At 36.6% G+C, this 6676-nt stretch overlaps 1 non-coding gene across 1 annotated transcript; it reads left to right on the top strand.

Moving 5' to 3' along the window:
* Positions 1 to 3137: 3137 nt before the first annotated feature.
* LOC112731881 (small nucleolar RNA R71) lies at positions 3138 to 3245 on the top strand. The gene has a single exon (XR_003167633.1). It is a non-coding gene; the product is annotated as a small nucleolar RNA R71 (small nucleolar RNA).
* Positions 3246 to 6676: the final 3431 nt, after the last annotated feature.

Raw genomic sequence — 6676 nt, 5'->3', positions numbered from 1 at the left:
AAGTGCTTGGGGAACAAGCAACTTTCAATATCATTGCAGAGGTCCATACAAACTGTTGGAAGGATTAAGCATCATCAACCAAAGAAACAAAAGATGAACATGAAGGCCAGCAATGATGATGATGAGAAGAAGGAAAGAAAGTAAACTTCAACAGGTTGTATTGTTAAGTCATTGTTTTGCATTAAATATTGCTGTGATTGAGAGTTGGATTGTATCCTGATCTACCCTGCCTGTCTGCATAGTATAGTTTCTTTTCTATTTACCCCTGCCTGCATACATAGTATAATTTCTTTCTTTATAATTCAATAAGCAAGATGTTTGATCATTCACAACATTCTTATCTTCAAAACTTGTTTGCACTCAATTTCCAAGAAATGCATCACATGAAAGTTCTTTGAAAAGAAGGATTGAGGAATTAAACAATTTTGAGGCAAGCAAAAGATTAGGAGAAGTGGTGGTTCTGGTTATACGATTTTGTACTGAGGTTGCATGCTTGTGAAAACTTGCATGGGAGCTCATAGGCGGGACATGAAGTTCAAAGAAGTATTGTGGAGATTCTCAAAAATCTATTGATCCAAGAAGCAGCAAACAAAACAAAAGAAAGAAAAGAAAATACAAAAACAAAAAGAACATGGTCCAAGGCTCTGAGCATCAATTACTAGGCAGAAAAGAAAGAAGAAACAATGACTCAAAGAGTTGTTAGCCTAGTAAAATGCTTGTGGTTGAAGTGTGTCAAGGAAAGAGGCTTGAGCAAGTAAATCCTTAGGGGTGCTTTAACACCTAATACCTTAAAACCAACTGGTTTAGGAGTATTGATTGAAAGCTTATCTAAAGAGCCGCTTTGAGACATGATACTTAGAGTCGAGACCAAGGCACAGAAACTATAAGCTGCTTCAAGGTGATTACACATAAAGAGATCTCCATGGTACCATTTGGATGAAAATCCTAAGACCTACGACTCCCAATATGTAAGGACTAGTGAGCACTGAAACCCTTGCATGAGCATATGATTTAGAGTTCACCCCACTGATACTTGATCACTTCACTCACTGCACTTTACAAGTGTTCCTCAATCCATCTTAATTGAAAGAACCTTGGAGCATAAATCTATTTCTTGCTTGGGGACAAGCAAGCTTTAAGTTTGGTGTTGTGATGACAAGTCATCCTAGCCCATTTTAGCTAGTCTTTTTCTTTTGTTTTCATTAGAATTATGCACTTTCTTAAGCTACAAGCAAGCTAATTGAGTAGATTTTCATGTTTCCCTTGATTGAACCAACCATATGTGAATTCATGCCATTTCATGAGGTTTTGAACTATATTTGTTGCATATTGTGGAAGATTGAATACCTCATGATTTTGAGCAAAACTTTGATTAGTTTGGTTGATCAATGATAGGTGAAGAAGGCTTGGAGAAAGGTTGACGCAAAGAGGAATGGCTAGGAGTGAAGAGAGGACAATGGAATAAGTGAAAATTGAACCGGGTTGCATGAAGTTAGCCCCAACGTTAGCCCCCTAACTTGGAGGCTAACGTTGGGCATATGAATCACTCTTTGGAAGTAGCCAACGTTAGCTCCAACGTTAGCCCCCTAACTTGGAGGCTAACGTTGGAACTTGAGAGTTTCTCCCTGGGCTACCAACGTTTGCGCCAACGTTAGCCCCCTAACTTGGAGGCTAACGTTGGCACTTAAATCACAATGGGGGAGTAGGCAACGTTTGCGCCAACGTTAGCCCCCTAACGTGGAGGCTAACGTTGGCACCAATCACACCAAGCAAGGCCAACGTTAGGGTCAAAGTTAGACCCCTAACGTTGGCGCCAACGTCTAAACCAGAAGAATGTGGTTTGCTGATATGAAAAGTTAGGGTCAAAGTTAGACCCCTAACTTTGACCCTAACGTTGAAGACCAACGTTGGCTAACTCCATTTCCGGTTCAATTGGTTCACTTCGGTTCTTCTTCAATCTTCAAGAGCAATCAACCAAGGCCTCTTTCAACCCAATTCCACCAAGAACAAAGGCCCAACTCAAGGCTTGAAGATCATTTTGGAAAGTGTATAAATAGGATAGAATTCAATTTGTTGAGAGAGCTTTTTGGCTGGAGAGTTTTCTTTTAGAGCTTTCCTTTTAGAATTTTCATAATAGTTTTCGAAGAGCTTTTTGCTGGAGAGTTTTCTTTTAGAGCTTTCCTTTTAGAATTTTCATAATAGTTTTCGAAGAGCTTTTGAACTTGAGTGAACTTTAATTTCTTGCTTTCATTGCTTTCAATTTCATTTGACTTTTGTCTTGGATCTTGGATTGGAGAATTGAAGAAATTCTGTTTCAATCTCAATCTTGGATCTCTCTGTTTCCTTTACTGTTAATTGAATTAGCATTTCTGTTTCTGTTACTTGATCTTCATCTCTTTTCTTTGCAATTTACAATTTCCTTGCTATTGTTCTTGTGGGATCTAGGAAGGCATTGAGATCTAGACTTGGTTTTCTAGTCTCTGGGTCCTGAGATCTAAATTCTCATTTCAATTCTCTGTTTAATGCTTTCATTGTTCATTTACTTTGCTGTTATAAGATCCGGTTCAATCCCAACTCCCTTTTCCTCTTCTGTTTGATGCAATTTAGTTTTCCCTTGTTTAAATTCTGCAAATCCTCATCCCAATCCCCTTTACTTTTCAAGCAATTTACATTTCTTGCACTTTAAGATTCTGCAATTTACATTTCTTGCACTTTAAGTTTCTGTCATTTAATTTCTTGTCCTTTAAGTTTCAGCAATTTACTTTCCCGCTCTCTTTAATTTCATGCAATTTACATTCTGCAAATCACAAATCACCCAACCAACACTTGATTCGCTTGACTAAATCAACCACTAAACTAAAATTGCTCAATCCTTCAATCCCTGTGGGATCGACCTCACTTCCGTGAGTTTTTATTACTTGATACGACCCGGTACACTTGCCGGTTAGTTTTGGGTGTTTTGGTAGAAATTCGTTTCTCATCAAAATATCTCATCAATTAGCAACCATGTCAATGAGTTCTTGAGCTTCTGCAGGCATTTTCTTTAGGTGAATCGATCCACCTGCAGAATGGTCCAATGACATCTTTGATAACTCAGACAGACCATCATAGAATATATCCAGGATGGTCCATTCTGAAAGCATGTCAGAAGGACACTTTTTGGTCAGTTCCTTGTATCTCTCCCAAGCTTCATAGAGGGATTCACCTTCCTTCTGTCTGAAGGTTTGAACATTCACTCTAAGCTTGCTAAGCTTTTGAGGAGGAAAGAACTTGGCTAAGAAAGCTGTGACCAGCTTATCCCAAGAGTTCAGGCTATCCTTAGGGTGAGAGTCCAACTATATTCTAGCTCTGTCTCTTACAGCAAATGGGAAAAGCATAAGCCTGTAGACCTCGGGATCAACCCCATTGGTCTTAACAGTATCACAGATCTACAAGAATTCAGTTAAGAACTGAAAAGGATCTTCTGATGGAAGTCCATAAAACTTGCAGTTCTGTTGCATCAGAGAAACTAATTGAGGTTTCAGCTCAAAGTAGTTTGCTTCAATGGCAGGGATTGAGATGCTTCTTCCATGTAAATTGGAATTAGGTGCAGTAAAGTCATCAAGCATCTTCCTTGCATTGTTATTATTTTCGGCCATGTCTCCTTCTTTTTCAAAATTTTCAGTCAGATTTTCTCCAGAGAGTTGTGCTTTAGCTTCCCTTAGCTTCTTCTTCAGAGTCCTTTCAGGTTCAGGATCAGCTTCAACAAGAATGTTCTTATCCTTGTTCCTGCTCATATGAAAAAGAAGAAAACAGAAAAGAAAATATGGAATACTCTATGTCAGAGTCTAGAGATTCCTTTATGTGAGTAGAAGAAGATATGAATAGAAGATGGAGAATCCAAACACAAGGGTGAGGAGTAGGTTCGAATTCTTAGATGAAGAGGAGTGTTAGTAAATAAATAAATAAATAGAAGGAGGTGAGGGAGAAGAATTTTCGAAAATTAGATAAAATAAAATAAAAGTATTTATGTTTTTTAAATTAAAAATTAAAAATTCAAAAATTAAGCAAGGAAAATTAAATCAAATTGAATTGAATTTAAAACAATTAGTTAATTCAAAAAGGAATTTTGAAAAAGATGAAGGTAATTTTCGAAAATTAGAGATAGAATTAGTTAAGTAGTTTTGAAAAAGATATGATTCAAATAGAAAGATAAGATTGATTGAAAAAGATTTGAAAATCAATTTGAAAAAGATATGATTGAAAATCATTTTGAAAGAGATTTGAATTGGAAATTAAAAAGATTTGATTTTGAAATAGATTTTGAAATTAGCAATCAAAAAGATATAATTGAAAAGATATGATTGAAAAGATATGATTTGAAATTTAATTTGAAAAAGATTTGAAAAGGAAATTAAAAAGATTTGATTTTTGAAATTAAAGTTGATTACTTGACTAACAAGAAACTAAAAGATATGATTTTAAAATTCAAATATTGAACCTTTCTGAATAGGCAAGTAACAACTTAAAAAATTTTTGAATTAAAAATTAAATGTTGGCAATTAATTCGAAAGTGTGAAATAGAAATAAGAAAAAGATTTTGAAAATAATTTTTGAAATTTTTGAAAATCATAAAAGAAAAATGAAAAAGATTTGATTTTTGAAAAAAGATAGAATTTTTAATTGAAAATTTGATTTGTCTTATAAGAAACAACTAAATTTTAAAAATTTTTGAAAAAGTCAACTCAAATATTCGAATTTTATGAGGAGAAAAAGGGAAAGATATTTTTAAACACAAAAAAGACACAATGCATGGAAATTTTAGATCAAAACCCATGATGCATGCAAGAACACTTTGAATGTCAAGATGAACACCAAGAACACTTTGAAGATCAAGATGAACATCAAGACTTATTTTTTAAACTTTTTGAGAAAAGAAAAACATGCAAGACACTGATGCCAGGGCATTTTGACCAGTTTTACTGACCTTTTGTTTATTGTTTTAGGGTAGTTTCATTCATTTTCTTAGGAAATAAGCAAGTTTTGGGTAGAATTTCACTTACATCTTGATTTAAGCATACATTGAGCACTTTACATGATTTCATGAGAATTTTGCATGAATTAGATGACAAATTGGATGATGCATATCTCATGATGTGGATTAGAACTTTGATGCACTGTATTGCTTGATTTCAGGACAAAGGAAGCAAGAAAGAGCCACGTTGGCAGTTACGTTAGTCTAACTAACGTAACCACCAACGTGGAATGGGAGCTAGCTTGCAACGTTAATGAGAAAAGTAATCGCCAATAACGTCCTCGAAGCCATCATAGCCCACGTTAAGAGTCACGTTAACTAAGTTAACGTGAACTCTAACGTGGAAGAAAGAAAGTGGAGCCAACGTTAGTGACACTCACCTTTGTCACTAACGTTGGACCAAGCTCATAAGTGGCCACGTTAACTCAGTTAACGTGGACTCTAACGTTGGGAAGCAAAAGAGAAGCCAACGTTAGTGACACTCACCTTTGTCACTAACGTTGGCCAAGCTACAATGAGCCACGTTAGTTGCCACGTTAACTTAGTTAACGTGGAAGCTAACGTGGAGAAAGCAAGTGATCGCCAACGTTAGTGACACTTACCTTTGTCACTAACATTGGAATGAGCCACAATGAGCCACTATGAGCCACGTTAACTCCCACGTTAACTTAGTTAACGTGGAAGCTAACGTTGAGGATAGGATGATGAGCCAACGTTAGTGACACTCACCTTTGTCACTAACGTTGGAGATGGCTATCATTACCACGTTAGAAGCCACGTTAACTTAGTTAACGTGGACTCTGACGTGGGAAGTAGGGGCACCTTGGAACGTTAGTGACAAAGGTAAGTGTCACTAACGTTCTCGAAGAATTGGCAAGCCTACGTTAAGAGCCACGTTAACTAAGCTAACGTAGACTCTAACGTAAGGGGAAGGGAGGACTCTCAACGTTATTGGAAAAGGTGAGCCCCAATAACGTGTGCGAAGGACCAAGAGGCAATGTTAGTGGTCACGTTGGTTCCACTAACGTTGAAGTTAACGTGGATCATCCCTGGGTGAGGAACGTTAGTGGAAAAGGTGATTGCCACTAACGTTCTCAAACCCACACTCTCACTTAATGTTAACGCCACTAACGTCCTGAGCTAAACACCCTGCCTACTCCACACTTTCTCTCTGCAAGTAAAGCTAAGCCCACTGCGGAAGATAACTGCTTCAAACTCAAGATCCAAAGGCCCATATCCAAGACTTGAAGAACCAACTAGAAGATCAGAATTGTAGTATATATAGGGGTAGTTTTGAATCAGAAAGAAGATTTTGGGGGGATGGGAAATTGAGAACTACTCTCTGTATAATTTACTTTCTCTACACTTCTAGTTTTCATGATGTATTCTCCATCTTTGTTTTCCATTTCCAGAGCTATGAACAACTAAACCCCTTTCATTGGGTTAGGGAGCTCTGTTGTAATTTGATGGATCAATACTAATTTTCATTACTCTTCTTCTATCTTTTCTCTTGATTTTACTAGAAAGCTTTAAATCTTCATCCCATTGGGTAGTTATCTTGGAAAAGAAGTGATGAGCGGATAATTTATACGCTTTTTGACATTGTTTTTAGTATGTTTTTAGTAGGATCTAGTTACTTTTCGGGATGTTTTCATTAGTTTT

Source organism: Arachis hypogaea, chromosome 12 (assembly GCF_003086295.3).
Source record: "Arachis hypogaea cultivar Tifrunner chromosome 12, arahy.Tifrunner.gnm2.J5K5, whole genome shotgun sequence".
In the NCBI taxonomy this organism is placed as follows: Eukaryota; Viridiplantae; Streptophyta; class Magnoliopsida; order Fabales; family Fabaceae; genus Arachis; species Arachis hypogaea.
Note: the sequence above shows the minus strand (reverse complement) of the source record. Positions and strands in the feature narration are given on the sequence as shown.